Genomic DNA, 18054 nt, shown 5'->3' on the forward strand with positions numbered 1-18054 from the left:
CAACTCCAACTCCCAGTTCATCTCTTCAGTTAAGAGAAAATCATTTTAACTCCAAATCTGGTGATAAAAAAAATCAATGAGCTTGTTAAGTAAGAATCACTACTAAGGGTAGCAGTAAAAAGCAAGTGACCAGGCATTTCCACAGCCGTCGGTATCACACTGAAAAGTAAAACATGACTGTGCTTTTTTGTTGTCGGATCCTATACAACACCAAATGATGCAGATCAGGAATAAGCTCATCTATGAAGACAGGACTGAGGAAATCAGGATCCTGACAGCCAAGCCCACTTAAGGTTCAGATGGCTGAAAATTCAAGTGACAACCTTATGGAGGAATACAAAAGTTTTACAAATGACACTATATTCATTTTCTAAGAGGCCACAGTAGTAACTTAAGACCTTTACACACTCATTACACTTTAAAGCCTTTTGTGGTAAAACAGTAATACCTGTAGACTTGAGAGTGAAAATATCTAGGTTCTAAACACAAGGGTCATGTGATTTGAGCAATTTACTCAATCTTCCTTACTCTTATTATTTTTTCCTATGGAGAAGAGAATGGATACAAAAACCAATCATATCAGTCTGCCACATGGGTTTTAAAAAAGGTATTCTATCAACATCAAAATGAGAAGCATCTACAAAATAGCTTAAATATGTTCAGGGCATCAAAAATGATTTTGAAGACCTTTTTCTTTGTGTTTCCCAATGAAGAATATAAAGATACAAACAACTCACAATTCCAAATGTAAACTCTAAAAAGCTACTGGAGATATTTTTAAAATATAGCTATAAAAAGAAACAAACTACTAATATACACATGGACAAGTCTCAAATGCACTGTACTGAGCAAAAGAAGTCAAACTAAAAAGTCTACACACCGCACGGATATCACAGAGTATTCTAGAAAAGGCAAAACTATATGCATGGAAAAGGTATCAGTGGTTGCCAGGGGTAGGTACAGCGGTCAACTACAAAGAGAATTTGGGAGGATGATGGAACTGTCTCTGCATCTTGATTGTGATACTGATCATAAAACTGTGTGCCTTTCCTGAAACTGAAAGAATTCTTTGCCTCCAAGCCCCCCAATTTTTCTGTATGAAAAAAGTTAATAAAAATTTTAACTAATCTTATTTAAAGGATATGTTAAGACCAAAGTTAAAGAATAAATGAAATAAAAAATTCTTTTCTAGGCTGGGCACAGTGGATCATACCTGTAATCCTAGCACTCTGGGAGCCCGAGGCAGGTGGATTGCCTGAACTCATGGGTTTGAGACCAGACCAAGCAAGAGTGAGACCCCGTCTCTAAAAACAGCTGGGTGTTGTGGCAGGCGTCTGTAGTCCCAGCTACTTGGGAGTCTGAGGCAAGAGAATCGCTTGAGCCCGAGAGTTTGAAGTTGCTGTAAGCTAGGACACCACTGCACTCCACCGAGGGCAACAAAGTAAGACTCTGTCTCAAGAAAAAAATTATTTTCTAAACACTTAACACAGGCAATGGGTAACCAATAAGGTAAAGGGTGGGTGAAATTTTGAGCTAGATAAAGATTACAGGTTTTCAAAAGTCTGACTAAGCAGTTTGTACTGAATCTTTTATATAACGGGGAACTAGTCATTAAAGATTTCTGAGGCTGAGGCAAGAGAATCACTTGAGCCCCAAGAGTTTGAGGTTGCTATGAGCTGTGATACCATCGCACTCTACCAAGGGCAACATAGTGAGACTCTGTCTCGAAAATTAAAAAAAAAATATCTGAGAACAGCTTCTCAACTAGATCTATAGAATTCCTACCACAAAAAGATGGACTTTTCCCCTATTTAAAACTGTCTTGTTAAACTAAAATTTTTAAAAACCCAAGATTTTTCCAAACTGTTTTTTCCCCTTTGTTTAAAAGACAAATAATGGATTCTGAATCTGATATAAATTTCCTTCCATTCTGGTTTGCAAGTGACATCCTACAACGTACTTCCTTATCCTACATTAACTTGCCTCTAAAAACATTATTTCTTTCTCCTACATTATTTCTGTCTCCTAAAAAGATGTTCAACTCTGGCACCTCCTGTACTTTCTTTGGGATCTAAAATTATTATTTAGTAGAAATTGAGAGGGTTTTCTTTAGGTCCAGATTTTGAAAAGATGAGAAATAAGTCATAATCTTTTCTCACTCCCAATTCCACCTTCCCAGAAACCTACAAGGAACTAAGGTAAAACAATTTGGTGTAGGGTGTGTCCAAAAGATACGTGAGAAGGTTTCCTAGTAAAAGCACACAAAGACAGCTCCGGGCAAACTGTGAGGCCAGCTGCTGGCAAATAGGAACCTCCTGCCAAACAGAAAGTGAACGCCCTGGTTCTCCAAATCAGGTTGTACTACTAAAAGCACAAACTGTAGGCAGTACAGAGAATCCTCACGAGGCCACTTTAGGCAAATTTAAGACAAATGACAAAAACCTGTTAACATCAACATTCTATGTGATCCTTTTAATTTGCCTACAAATTAGTATAGTCTTGGTCACCTATTTTAAATTCTTATTATATTAGTAAGCCATGTATTGTTAAAATAACTGACTCCTAATACCTAAATAAAAGTAGGTGTTCTCCTAGAAGTAAAATTCAGCAAGTTTTCAGTTGGCATGGGGCACTATTTTAGGGAGAGTGGCCTGAGAGATGACAGAATTCATGCCCAGAATGAGAAAGAGAATCACAGAGAAGAGCCCATTAGTTTTTTGGTAAACAGTAACAATTCCCAGATCCAAAAATGAGTATTTAAAAAACTACAAACTTAACCTTTTTTTTTTTTTTTTGAGATAGAGTCTCATTATGTTGCCCTCAGTAGAGTGCTGTGGCGTCCCAGCTCATAGCAACCTCCAACTCTTGGGCTCAAGTGATTCTCTTGCCTCAGCCTCCCAAGTAGCTGGGACTACAGGTACCCACCACAACGCCCAGCTATGTTTTTGTTGCAGTTGTCATTATTTAGCTGGCCCGGGCTGGCTTTGAACCTGCCACCCTCGGTGCATGTGGTCGGCGCCATAACCACTGTGCTACGGGTGCCAAGCCCAAAGTTAACTTTTTAACGCACATCATCTCCTGCTTATATGATCAGCCCTCTACATCCTTGGAGTCAACCAACTACAGATCAAATAATTTTTTAAAAAAAGAGTAAAAATAACAGTACAACAATAAACATAATACAAATTTTTAAAATACAGTGTAACAATGATTTATACACTGCATTAGGAATTATAAGTTCTAGAGATGATTTAAACTACACAGGAAGATACACACAGGGTGTATGAAAATACTGTACCAGTCTATATAAATTTGAGCTTCCTCAAATGTTGCTGATGTGCTGAAACCAGACTCACTTCTACAAACTGGGAGGAGTTTGTCCTGAAACCATCCTCCAGCAGATACCAAGGGATGACTATATTTACATTACCTGTCCAATGTTCCCTTCCATCATTAGACCAAACACTGAGAACCAGCTGTGGGGGCATAATTTAAGGCTTTTCTAGATATAGATGACCAATTTGGAAGCCAGCATTTGTCAAAACTGCCACTCAGGGAACACATGTGCAGAATGAGACTTGTATCTGCAGTCCAGGCACCCTTTCCTCAAAACGCTAAAATTGAAAATAAAGCTCTTTATTGGTGGCAATATAAGCCCAGGCTAGTAATAAATGAAGTAAATAAAAGTCAAGAAACTCTCTCACTAGACTGAATATAAAATCCAAGTATCAGTTCTTAAAGACTCAGGAGAATCCTCAAGAGTTGGTGACAAAGCTGGGTGTCACGGGCAAGTAATAAAGGCAGCCCTCAAAGAAAAAAACTACAAAAAAACAACACTCCCAAGGACCAAGGGATTGCATTAGATTCACCTTTGAGGCCCAACTACCTAGACGGACCAAGAATACATAACAGGAAATGCCGTGTGCATACACACATAATGGCTGGGCAGGTACTTGCACTGAATCTTTACATGAAGGATCCACTGGGTAATTTCACCACTCCTACTATGTTCTTTCCCTCCACCCCCAAATGACTTAAGGGTCAAAAAAGACAAGGAAACAATTTTTAAAAAGGAATCACTCCAGGTTCTCAGCCTTCTGTGTTATGCTTCTGTAGTTAAATCTTGTCTTGGCCAAATCCTCTCTATAAATGGCTGGGTACCACCAGCCATTCAAAGAACCCAAACCCGCCTTATATCCTACATATCTGGAGATGTCAAGCTCCGTACACAAAAGTAGATAATTCTAAATCTACTACTGTTATTCACTCTAATTTAACAACAATTAAGTTTTAAACAGCTGGCTCCACTTTAAAATTCACTCTAGATCCAGGGTTGGCACCTGTAGCTCAAGCGGCTAAGGTGCCAGCCACATACCCCAGAGCTGGTGGGTTCAAATCCAGCCCAGGCCTGCCAAACAATGACAACTACAACAAAAAAATAGCCAGGCACTGTGGCAGGCGCCTGTAGTCCCAGCTACACAGGAGGGTGAAGCAAGACAATCACTTGAGCCCAGGAGTTGAAGACTGCTGTGAGCTGTGATGCCACAGCACTCTACTAAGGGTGATAGCTTGAGGCTCTGTCTCAAAATAAATAATAAATAAAATTCGCTCTAGATCCTTCTGTAGTTCAGAAGCGTGATGATTGGGTTTTCACGTGCATGTGTGAGATGTGCCTCCCACAAATCCTGTTAGGATGTCTGCACATTACCCGTCTGACATGCAAATAAATAAATAAAACAATTCACTCTAAATTCTATCCACAGTATAATGCCAAAGTTTCTTAGCAACCTCTACTTTCTCTGAATGTCATTTCTTTCTAGATTCCATATCCATCTCCTGGATCTAGATTCGGCCAACTTAGTGGATTCCTTAGATTCTGACCCCAGATTGACCTACCCATGAAGAAACCACAGTATGGAGCTGCTTCTGCTTACAGCTTTAAAAAGCCACACACTGAGTCTCTCCTATCGCCACCAGTTCCTCAATCAAAGTCTATAGTTCCCATTATCATTGACTCCTACATGAGAGTTACTGTGGGCTTCCAAATCTCTTTAGAAAAAAAAGGGATCTGGTGATTTATAAGCTGCTAGGAGAAGAAGGGTATACCATGACAAAGATAAAAGCAAGGGTGATGCTTACAGAGAGCAGTGGCATTTTATTTAGACCAAGAATAAAGAGATAACTGGGAGGCCATAAAAAAGATCAGAAGTTGCTGTTCAAAGACCTGATAAGAAGAACCACAGCAAAATGAAGCATAAGTTGCTCTCCAGAAGGCCTCACAGCTAACAATGGGATCCCAAAGAAAGGGAGTCTGGCAATTAATATTTTTGTTAAATGAATTAAGATCTCTTTTAAGACATTAAGTTAGACAAATGATTTGTAAAAATAAAAGTTTGAGATATCCTGAATTATTATACATTTCTTCATTTCTTATATTCTACACTGGATCTTTCTTTTTACTTTTGGAATTGGGTTGTGCCACATTCTGACCTTTTCTGAAGTAATAATACACACTATATTACAAAGTAGAGCTCTTCACAGACAGCACACAGCTTTGTAACCAACACCCACTTCCACAAACAGAACATTATTAGCACTTCCAAATGCCCATTGACACTCCTTTCTGGTCATCACTGCTTATCCCCAAAAGACCAACTTCTCACAGTATAGATTAGTTTTGCCTTTCTTATACTTTATAAACTGAATTATGTTGCATACTGCTTCTCCCACAAAAGCCTAACTTTTCACAAAACTACAGATTAGTTTTGCCTTTCTTATACCTTATAAAATTGGAATAATGTAGCCCGTACTCTGGTGTTCAGCTTCTGCGCCAGTTATCAACTCATTGCCTCCTAACTCCAAACTCACCCTTCAGTACCAGTTCTGCAGTAAAGTGGGCCGGACTCTCCAGCATTTCTCCTTTACAGAGTGTGAGACTAAGCTTGATCAGCAGAGGGAGCTGGAGGGACAACGTAGGAGGAAAGGTGCTTGTCTTCCGGTTCAAGAGTGCAGTGCCAGGCGGCGCCCGTGGCTCAAAGGAGTAGGGCGCTGGCCCCATATGCCGGAGGTGGCGGGTTCAAACTCAACCCCAGCCAAAAACTGCAAGAAAAAAAAAAAAAAAGAGTGCAGTGCCTTTACCATCCTTGCTCTTGCTTCCCAGTCACCAGTGGAGACATGTGGTGGTCTCTGTCCTAGTCCCATGCCCAGAGCACGTGGTCCCTCAGCAGCCACACAGCTGCTGCCCTGGCTTAGCGACCATTGTCCCTTGGCCCTCCGGGCCTCATGCATACAACACAGAGGGCTGTTTCCTGCAGCCCTCCCACACCAGCTCCCACTACATGCCTGCTCACAAGACTTAGTCACGCAGCCTTCTCAATGTGGACACTGCACCGCAGAGGCACCCCACCCGGCTTTCTGCATGCCTACCCACCAGCCTGGGTTTGCCTAATCCCAGAGATTGTTTCCTGTGTACTAGTGTTCTGACCTTGACAACCCAGAGAACTTTTGTGCTGCCCAAGGAGCTACAACCCCACCTTGTCCAGTGAAATGTGAGCCCTGGGAAAAGGCCCTCTGCCCTCCCAATCCATCGGGAGTATAAACAATTTTCTGAAGTTATTTAACTTTAATAAATAGCAGAGCTTAGATCTGTTCCCAAGACAGTTTGATTCTAAAGCCCAAGATCTATTAACACCAATCTGGATGAGATTAAAAACACTTCATCGGACTCTAATTCTATCAAGAGTGAAGATTCCATTACCCAATACAGTGCCTGGCAGTGCTCTGTAAGTATCCATTCAATCAATGGAGATCCTGGCAATGGAATAACTTTTTATGCAACCTAAATTCCTAAGGTCAGCAATCTTTAGCCTATATAATGAATGTTACATGACAACCCTACCTGAAAAAATATGATACTGCAGGTTATCGTGATTAAAGGCTATAAACACCCACACCAAATGAAAAGGAGGCACTGCGTTCTGAAAGTTTCAAATTTGGAGTAGGTGATACAAATATCTGTGACACAAGAAAAGGGATGGAGGTGTATCATCTAATAAGGAAGATGGGGTGGCTTGGTGCCCATAGCTCGGTGGCTAGGGCACCAGCCGCATACACTGGAGCTGGTGGGTTCGATCCCAGCCCAGGCCTGCCAAACAATAATGACAACTACAACCAAACAACAGCCAGGAGTTGTGGTGGGCACCTGTAGTCCCAGCTGCTTGGGAGGCTGAGGCAAGAGAATCGCTTAAGCCCAAGAGTTGGAGCTTGCTGTGAGCTGTGATGCCATGGCACTCTATCAAGGGTGATATACTGAGACTCTGTCTCAAAAAAAAAAAAAAAAAAGAAAGAAAGATGGGACTGGTACATGAAATAACAGGAGAATAATACAATATCAACAACAACAACTGAATAAATAAACACCAAGACCCAACCCTAAAAAAACTAAGAGCTATGCAGGCTAAGAGACTGCATAGCAATGGAAGTTTGAAGGCTGTTTCTCAAAGCACAGAGAATAAGCAGGTCTGGAAGAGAAGACCAAAAAAAGCCTGGGGAGTTTACATTTCACCACTCTGATCACAAGGCAGCTCTAGAGCAATTAGCTTAGGTAAGGGCTGTTGCATCACACAGATACACCAACTAGCTCCCAGGCCACAGAGAAAATGGGCAGAAGTGGGTTCCAGATCTAGCTGAGCACAAGAGTAAGAGCAAAGAGCCCATCACTCAATGTTCAGATAAATAATGGATCTACCTTCCTCCTAAATTCAGGTGGGCAATACCCTCAGGCAAGCAAATGTTATTTTAACTATTGCCACATTGGGAGAGAAAAGAAAGAGGGAGGAGAGAGGAAGGGAGGGAGGATAGGGAGTCAGAGAGACAAACCATCTAAAATGCAAATGGATGTACTTTTCTGTGTGTTGCTATTGTTCAATAAAAAGTCTACCCTGGTAAAAACTGGACTGTTCTTTCTCCAAGATGATCTGAAAGCTTTAAATTGCCAGAGTGGGTCCTACCTATTCTTTGAGATAATGAAATCATCCCCAGTTTTTTCTTCTCTAGAATAATACTCCCAGTAGCTATCAAATATTTAATCTAATCTAATCTAATATTTAATCACGCATTAGTCACTCATATATTTTCTGCTGTCTCCTGTGCCTTCTACGTCTCCTTAATTTGCAAAGTTAAAGATACTCTTATCAGTTTAGTATCAACCCTTATAAATATGCTTCAAAACCTAGTTAAGCCTCACGGTGAAACGCTAACAACACTTCCCTTAAGAAACTGGGAATGAGACAAGGATGCCATCTATCAGTGTGACTCTGGACAGTCTAGAGAATATAGGGAAAAAAGTAAGACATATATAAACTGGAAAGACACAAAATTACTGTTTATAGATAACGTGACTGCTTATCTTGTAAATAAGCCCTTAAGAAACAACTAAAAAACCATGATAACCAAGAAAAAGAGTTCATGAGTTGACCAGTAAGAAACAATTTTGTACAGGCTTGGTGCCCATAGTTCAGTGAGTAGGGTGCCAGCCACATACACCAAGGCTGGAGGACTCAAGCCCAGCCCAGGCCTGCTAAACCACAATGACAACTGCAACCAAAAACTAGCCGGGCGTTGTAGCGGGTGCCCAGCTGAGGCAAGAGAATCACTTAAGCCCAAAGAGTTTGAGGTTGCTGTGAGCTCTGACGCCAGGGCACTCTACCCAAGGCAACATAGTGAGACTCTATTCTCAAAACAAACAAAAAACCAACCAACAAACAAACGAAAAAACAATTTTGTACAAACATCGATGACTTTGTAAAAATAAACCTTAAGCTTTCTTCATGCATGCACCTGCACGAGTTAACCTCACACATACCAAGTGAAACCAACTCCACCACGCTGGCTGTGAGTGCATTCTCAAGGGCCTGCTTGCACAGACATGAGAAGTCAACCCCCCATAGTAGTACAGTTTGGCATCACATTGAAACTGACCCCAACAAACAAAAAACACACACAAGTACAACTTGTGTTTATCTTGTCTTCATTAACGCCCTAGACTTGTGGTACTAACATGTCTAACATAGCATTCATCTGAGTTTCTACTACTCCAAATCCAACCATTTCTCAGATTTCTCCCTTACGTGGTTTATCCCTCTCCCAGGTAGCTGGTCACCTCACTCAGGCACGTAGGTGGGACAGTCCGTCACCAGGGAAGAGAAAGCACCAACTCTATTTCTTCAATCATAAAACGAAGGCTTTTTTTCTTCATTTTAAAGATCCTTTCCTAAAGACTCCATGCCCTAAGATCCTAAAATTCCATGGTCCCAGCACCTACATACAAAGAGAAAGTAATGAATCCTTCCACAACAACAGCAATATGTTCCCTCTTTTACTGTGTTCTCTATTCTCTGGGTGAAAAAAAAAAGCTGGGTTTTTAAAAATATATAAAAGGAAAATAAATTCATCAAGTTTTGCTTTCTTCAAGCAAAACTTACTAAAAAGGAAAGGCTGCACAGAAGTCAGGAAGATGATTCAGGAAATCTGTTTCTGTCAGAAGGCATGAACATTTTTACCAAAACATGTTAGGTACTTGAAGAAATTCTGTACATGTGGAGAAAATTAACCCTTCAACAATCATTACCAAATTTATATGCAGAGTCAATATTTAATCTGTAAACAGAATGAGTAAAATTAAGAAATATGTTGTCTTTATGTTCCTGCCCACAATTATACCTAAAAATCAGTCCCTTAAAGGCCTTTCCTGTTAAATCTTACCACTAGCACATACTGCTTGAAGCTCCAAACAGGCTCAAAGAGGCTGGAATAACTCTGCCTTAGTCAGCTCCAGATGAGAGGAAGCTTCCTCATCATTTCCCGTAACTCCTATCCCTATCAATGACATCCATCCAGGGGTGTCCAACCTGCAACCTTTGGGCCGCATGTAGATTATGTGAGGATGTTTTTGCTTGCCTTTGGTGGGGAGTATCATGAAAATTACGCACAGACCACCTTTTTTTGCTCATCAGCTTTTGTCAGTGTTTGTGTATTTCATGTGTGGCCCAAGACAACTCTTCTTCCAATGTGTAGCAGAGAAGAAAAAAGGTTAGACAGCCCCATACCATTAGATTGTTATTACAATGTTCAACTATATTCTATATCTAGCCATTTTCTTCCATACAGATTAACCTATCAGACCAATACAAAACAAGCTTAATTCAAACATCAGAACAGAGAAAGGTAGTGACTTTTTTTCTCAAAGAATATCTTGCTCAAACTATCCGCCCTAGTCCCATCTGAACTACCATTTGATAGAAATAAGTACACAAGCTAAAGAAAAACAGAATGAGACAGAAAAAGAAGGGAAGAGATTTAATAGTTTGTTGAAATATCAACTACATTACTCAAGCTTATAAAAGAACAGTTAAGCAAAGGGATAGCAGAAATAAACTTGGGGCAAGAATCTATTGTTCCAAGTTCCTCCCTCCTGACTCTTGGTTCTATAATCAACCTGTGGCTGCTATTTATCATGACTTAGAGAATTTGAGGAATTGTTTTTATGGTATTAGATACTACATAGATGGTCTTCTATTCTAAAAACAGCCTGAAATTATGTAGCTAAGATTTATCTCGATGGCTGTTTAGACAGCAGTTTCAAGTTTAAGGTAAATAGGGTCCAGAGACCAGAGTGGTAACCCCTGTGAATAGGAATGTGACCTTGAGCCATCTGCTAGGTTTCTCTTGATGTTTTCATCTACTCAGATCTCCTAATTTCTCCCTATTCCAGACCACAGAGCAAAAGTCTGGAGGCTTCTGCTCGAAAGTTAAAGTGATTTCAAAAAAGCTTAGAGTAGGAAGGACCTTCCAAGGGAAAACTCTGTATACTCTATATATTTGCTCCTTCAGGTGGACATGTAGAGTGTGTGTGTCTCTCTCTACATAAGCAAACAAGAAATATATTTGTAGATTATTTCTATGCTGAATATACAGATTATCCTATAAAGCTAATAGGATAGTACACTTATTTTTCTAGTAAAAGAGACACAACATATTCCACTGTCTCCCTGTGATAAGAGTACAGATTCCACAACCCACTGTCTGGGTCTGAATGTTGGCCCTTGCTATTTACTCATTGTCTGGCAAATCACTTAACCTTCTTCCATCAGTTTCCTCAAATGTAAAATAGAAATTATAATCATTTGAGGATTAAATTAAGTTAGTATATGCAAATTATGAAGTACAGTATCTAGCATAAAGTACTATACACTATTAAATATTTCTATTGATATTTCTAAGACAGTCATCTAGGATCATAGAAAAGTATGTGAGAATAAAGGACCCCCAAGGATTCAAGTTAAGTCTTTATCATAATCCATAATCCTCAACTGACGTAACTTTAGAACTTTATTTTCCTTGGTTAAAGGAACAAGCCCCAAAATAGACAAAAACATTTCACAAATGCAAAATAATCCAGAAATATGATTCTAGTTCAAAATCTGCTCTCATAAAACTAAGGACAACTCATTCAAAAACAAAAATAGGGGCATTTAATTTAGCTAGACAGAACTTGTAAACATTCTTTTCTATCATAATAACACCTCTTCTACCAGATATAATCAGAGAAAACAGGTACTTTGCCCACGTGACTGTTCCAGAAACCTCAGATTTTAAAAATATATCAAAAACTTAACAAAATGAAAATTCTTAAAATGAAAGAAATTATTCAGGCAACAATCATGAATAAAATGTTAAACTCAAACCATCAGGTGAAAGATGGACACAGCTGGAAATCCGCAGACTGTCAAAATGTCATCCTATGGATTTGCTGGTCAACATGGGAAACTCAACTTGACAATGAAGGGCTGTGCCAACATAAACTCACCAATCAACCTTAGTATACAAAATGGGGTAAACATCATATGACTTCTAATGTGAACAGAAGAAGTACAATGCACCACCTATGAATTTTTAAAAATTAGTAATTATAAAAATGGTCAAGCCTCCAAATCTAACTACCTGTTTGCAGGTAATATGTAGAGTAACATGTTATGTGACTCAACGATTTAATCAGCAAAATCCAGAATGTAAGGAAAAGAATGACCCAGTTCAACAAATAAAAGCCACAAACAAAAAATTACAAGAAAAGAAAAAATAGGAGGTGAATTATTGCAGATTAAAAGGGACTGAAAAGATACCTCAATCAAATGCATTATGTGCACCTTATCTGGATCTGACTCAAAGAATTACTATAAAAAGCCATTTTTAGAAAACTGAGGGAAAATATTCACTACCTGATAACATTAAGAGTTAGCTTTGTTGGGTATGGTTTTCTATATCTAGTGTCCATATCCACTAGCTATGCAACTAAAAATATTCAGAGGTGAAATGGCAGGTTTTCTGGCATTTTCTGTAAAAATACTCCAGGAAAAAAAGAAAATGAGAATGGATACATAAAACAAGAATGGCATGAGGGTTGATTATATTATTCCCTCTCCTTTTTTCCACGTTCGAAATTTTACATAATAAAAAAAGTCTCTTACAGGTTTACGGAAAGAAGAGACAGGAATTCACAACCAAACTTAGATCTGGCCGCCACCCTTGAGGCACGAGAAACTGCAGAAAGCCTATGTATGTGAAATATGAAAAGGCTGACACTAGTGGCTTCTAAAAGACTGTATGTGAGATGCTGTGAGCAGACCTCCTTGTCAGCAGAAATTCTCTCTACCACATTCCTATGGAGGTGTGTTTTCCATTAAGCAATGGAATCTATTACAAGGTGTAAACAAGATGTCTTGATACCAAACTGAACTTTTCCAGCCTCTTTACCTTGAGAAAAATTATGCAAAGGAACTGACCACTGAACCATGTATTTTTAGATAGGATGTATATATCTGTAAGTCTTTAGCAGCTTGCCTTTTTGTACTTTCCAAGTTTCTCCAACATTCGCATAAAATAAATATTTGTATAAGTTGAAGAAATAATCTTCAGTAAAAGAAGAGGGAAAAAAATCACTATTTTTTAAAAAGTATATTTAAACCAATCTTTCCTCCATTTTCACTGCTGCCAACTTAGGCCATTATTACCTTATGCTTGGTATCAGTGTAGTTAAAACATTAACTGACTGTATCACAGATTCACGGGTCAACTACATGCTCTATTTCCTTTCAAAACTTAATGAAACAGCTGTCTACTACATTTATATTAGAGGGCACTGCTGAAATTTTATAAACACAAATTTAATAAAGGGGTTCAGCAATACAGGCAACAAAGCTATGCAAAGAATTTTTCCTTTTTGATCTATACCTCTTCGTGTTAGGCGAGTAAATAGAAATCCAAAATACTGCACCTTACCAATATCTTCCCAACAGCTCTCACCAGGATCCTCACCTTTCTGTGACTCTCTTCTCTGCTCTACATATCTATTGAACATGATTTGGTCAATAAGGGGACAAAAATGAAGAGATACTAAAAAAAACAAAAGTAAATGACATCAAAGCTAAGGGTGAACTTAGTTTTAACAATATAATTGAAAATAAGCTGTAAGATGAAGTACATGGTTGTAGGAAAAACTGAAGAAGGAAATCTTATTTCTTTACTGATCTTATTCCCCTGGGAACAGGGCAGATTCTTCTCAGGGTAAGAAAGAAGAAATAACATTATTGCTAGCAAAGTAGAAATTAGCTCTGCTACCTTTCTGCTGTTAATATGTCAAGCAAAGGTAGTTACTTCCTTAATACAGAAGTAGTTACATTTATCTATACTAAGATAGATGGTTTTCAGATAGTAAAGTCCTCCTACTCAACAAACTTAGCTTCTAAAAACTTAAAACTGGTCTTGGATAACATTCACTTTTTTTTTTATTAGTTTTTGTTAAATCATAACTTTGTACATTGATGCATTTATCAGGTTCAGGATACTGCTTCAGTATATTAATGTGAAATGCTTACATTGAACTAAGTAACACATCCACCACAATTGTTTTGAAATGTACCATTGCATCATGCACATTAGGTGAGGTCCCCCCAAATAACCTCCCTCCTCCCATATCCCCGACATTCACTCTTAAGAATAATTAAGATGCTAAAATGCAGCAGCTAATATTTATTGCATTTTTTCTTTCTTATTATAATAATCCCATGAGATAGGTAATGTACTATTAGGTCACTAAATCTGAAATGTCCAATTTCAAATCAAAAGTTTAGTTTACTGTACCTCAAACAAGAAGCAGTACAATTAATCAAGCACGTGCCTGAACTACGACACAGTTCTGCCGTCTTAACCATGGCTTGTTTAAGTCAGCAGCAAAGAAACCTAAAGAGTGTGTGGCAGTGAAACGCAAAAGGTATTTACCATAGCTTGTTGAAAATTGAATATTTTTCCAGGCAGTAACTGGTCCAAAGCCTGGAAGAAGTGGTAGTCAGTAGTGCACGGTCTGGTGAGTATGGTGGATAACAGTTTCCAAGTCTAGCTTCCATAGTTTGAGCAGTGTTGTTTGTACAACAGCGTTGTCTTGCAAGAGCATTGGCCTGTCTATACTAATCAATCTCGGCTGCTTAATCCCAAGTATCCTTATCATGCCATCCAAACGGCTGCAGTGGACATCTGCTGTAGTAGACTGACCCGGTTTTTATGTGTTTTGTTTGGGACAGGGTCTCATTCTGTCACCCTGCATAGAGTCCTGTGATGTTATAGCTCACAGCAACTTCAAACTCTTTGGTTTAAGTGATCCTCCAGCATCAGCCTCCTGAGGAGCTGGGATTAAAGGCGCCTGCCACAATGCATGGCTAGTTTTTCTTTTTTTTAAGTGGAGATGGGGGTGGTCTCACTCTTGCTCAGGCTGGTCTTGAACTTGTGAGCTCAAGCAATCCATCCACCTTAGCCTCCTAGAATGCCTGGATTACAGGGTGAGCCACCAAGCCCAGCCTAAACTGACAAGGTTTTATGAAGCTGTAGTGCTGAACCACCAAAAAGACAGCATTAGCTTTTTCTGATGAATATTAAGTTTTGGGCTGTTGCCATGCTTCATCTTTATCCAACCATTGTGCCAAGTGCTTGCCATTGTCAAAAAGAGCCCATTTTTCAACACAGGTAACAATACGACGTAGAAATGGTTTGACTGCCCTTATGTTAAAGACAGCAATAAAAGGCAAGCTTCAGGATGATGCCTCTTCTGACACTGATTTAATTCACATTGATCCCATCTATCAGCTTCTTTACTTTTTCTTATTGTTTGGGATTCATTGCGGGTACAAAGAAGTAGGTTATACTGATTGCATGTGTTAGATAAAGTGCCTCTTATACTTGTGTCCCACCCCCAAGAGGTGTGCCGTATACCATGTCCATCTATCAGCTTCTCTCTTTTTCTAATTGCTGGGGATTCATTGAGGGATTGAGGGTACAAAGATCCAGGTTACACTGATAGCATTTGTTAGGTAAAGTCCCTCTTGTAATTGTGTCCCACCCCCAACAGGTGTGTCACACACTGTGGACCCCGCCCCCCCAGCCCAATCCCTCCCTCCTTCCCTCTCTCTGCTCTCCCCTTCCCCAACTCCACCATGTACTAAGTCATTAATTGTCCTCATATTAGAATTGAGTACCCTGGATTCTTGCTTCTCCATTTTTGTGACGTTTTACTAATAATGTGTTCCACTTCCATCCAGGTTAATACAAAAGATGCAAAGTCTCCATCTTTTTTAATGGCTGAATAGTATTCCATGGCTATACATATACCACAGCTTATTAATCCATTCCTTGATTGGTGGGCATTTAAGCTATTTCCACATTTTGGTGATTGTAAATTGAGCTGCAATCAGCTTCTTTACCTTGCCGATTTGTTTCAAATGGTCCAACACTACTGGAATAGTGACATCGAGCCTTGCCACTAATTCACTGTAGGTTGAGATGGCTTCACTTCCACTACAAGCTTTCAGCTCATCATTATCCACCTTAATCTCAGGTCACCCATGTGGCTCATTTCTAAGATTAAAATCACCCAAAAAGAACTTCTCAAACCACCCGAGGTACTGTGAATTTCATTAGCCACGTCCTTACCAAATACTCCGTTGATATTTTGAGCTGTCTGCGTTATATTGGTTCCACAATGGAACTCATATATGAAAACACAAATTTTTTACTTATCCATGGTTTCACAAAAATTGCTCTTAAAAAAAAAAATCGAAAGATATTCACAAGCCAAAACATGCATCTGAAAGAATAAGGAGGTACCGTCACAATAAAAAAGAGTGTCAAAATGAAACGTCAGATATATCAACTGTCAAACTTAGTACTTAAAGAAATGGGACATTGCATACTTAATAGCCTAATATTACTGTTCCCAATGGACAGATGGAAAAACTGAAGCACAGGGAGGGTAAGCAACTTGCCAAAGAAAACAGACTCTCGGGCGGCGCCTGTGGCTCAAGGAGTGGGGCGCCGGTCCCATATGCCGGAGGTGGCGGGTTCAAACCCAGCCCTGGCCAAAAACCACACACACACAAAAAAAAAGAAAACAGACTCTTAAGTAGCTAAGCCCGGATTTAAATCCAGGTGATCTGATTACAGCATCCATATACTCTTCGCCCTCCCCTCAAAGGTGACTGCCCTCCATATGGAATATCCCTCTCATCGTGGCTTTTTTTTAAAGGGGAAACAGAAAAAGCAAATCTACTAGTAACTTAATCCAAAATCCATTATTATCATTAAATCTCTTGAAGAAATACTTACTGAGCATCTACTGTATGTTCAGCATGGTACAATGCACTGAAGGACCCCTGAGAAGCAGAACACAGCTATTCCCAAACTTTAACGTCAAGACAGGGAGACAGGGCTGGGCATGGTGGCTCACGCCTGTAATCCTCTAACACTCTGGGAGGCCAATACAGGTGGATCACCTGAGCTCAGGAGTTCGAGACCAGCAAGTGCAAGAGCAAAACCCCATCTCTACTAAAAATTGAACATTTAGCTGGGTTGTGGTGGGCAAGAGAATCACTTGAACCCAATTGTTTAAGGTTGCTATGAACTATGATGACACCACTGTACTCTACCCATGGTGACGGAGTGAGGCTTTGTTTCAAAAAAAAAAAAAAAAAGGGTGGGGGGGTGACAAAACAGTTTTTAAAAAATGTGTCATCTGTATATAAGTTACAGCTACTATTTCCTCATAAATTCATCCATGACAAGCCCTAACTTCTCATCCAGTGCATTTTTTAGACACGTAACAGTTGACTGTGAAAAAACAAAAACTGGTGGGGGAAGGGGCAATGGGGATTTCTGACTATGGAATAAAAATCATTGAATAATTTCTCAATTCGGTTGTAAAAAAACTCTACACACAAAATATAGATAATGAAATATGTACATAATATGAAGCAATCACAGCCTAGGTTGGGCACAGTGGCTCACAAGTATAATCCTAGTACTTTGGGAAACAGAGGTGGGAGCATTGCTTGAGGCCAGGAGTTAGAGACCTGCGTGAGCACACAGTGAGACACCTTCACTACAGAAAAATTAAAAAATAATTAGCTGGACATGGTAGCATGTGCCTGTAGTCCCAGCTACCACGGACACTGAGGCAGGAGGATCTCTTGTACCCAGGACTTTCAGGAGATAGTGAGCTAGGCTCTTCAGCTTGAGCAACAGAGCAAGACCCTGTCTCAAAAAAAAAAAAAAGGAAAATAAAGGAAAGAAAAGGAAAGAAAAGAAAATGACAAACCTGGTAATAAATGTGTCATTTGATGTAAGAGTAGATACAAGAAGGAGGAGTTTCAGATACAGTGGGGGAGAGGTGGACAAATGTACGGGAAGTTCTTGGTAAGATGACTCTTAGGGATGCTATAAGAAGGAAAGATAAAGAAATGTGAACTCGGCTCGGCGCCTGTGCTCAGTGAGTAGGGCACTGGCCACACACACTGAGGCTGGTGGGTTGAGCCCAGCCCGGGCCTGCGAAACAACAATGACAACAGCAACCAAAAAACAGCCTGGCACTGTGGTGGGCGCCTCTAGTCGCAGCTACTCGGGAGGCTGAGGCAAGAGAATTGCTTAAGCCCAAGAGTTTGAGGTTGCTGTGAGCTG

The 18054-nt window shown here is 39.7% G+C and overlaps 1 protein-coding gene and 1 non-coding gene across 5 annotated transcripts in view; one reads left to right on the forward strand and one right to left on the reverse strand.

Annotated features, from left to right (window-relative positions):
* The window catches only part of CHD6 (chromodomain helicase DNA binding protein 6), a 213623-nt gene that overhangs the window by 165730 nt on the left and 29839 nt on the right, over positions 1 to 18054 (reverse strand). Inside the window, exon 3 of one of the 4 annotated variants that reach the window (XM_053573512.1) lies at positions 5869 to 6099. The exons of the other annotated variants lie outside the window; for them this stretch is intronic. The gene's annotated coding sequence lies outside the window, so the exon portion shown is untranslated. The remainder of the gene's footprint in view (positions 1 to 5868; positions 6100 to 18054) is intronic. 4 annotated transcript variants of the gene reach the window in all.
* LOC128574403 (small nucleolar RNA U13) lies at positions 4615 to 4718 on the forward strand. Its single transcript, XR_008376767.1, has one exon. It is a non-coding gene; the product is annotated as a small nucleolar RNA U13 (small nucleolar RNA).

Source organism: Nycticebus coucang, chromosome 21 (assembly GCF_027406575.1).
Source record: "Nycticebus coucang isolate mNycCou1 chromosome 21, mNycCou1.pri, whole genome shotgun sequence".
NCBI lineage: Eukaryota > Metazoa > Chordata > Mammalia > Primates > Lorisidae > Nycticebus > Nycticebus coucang.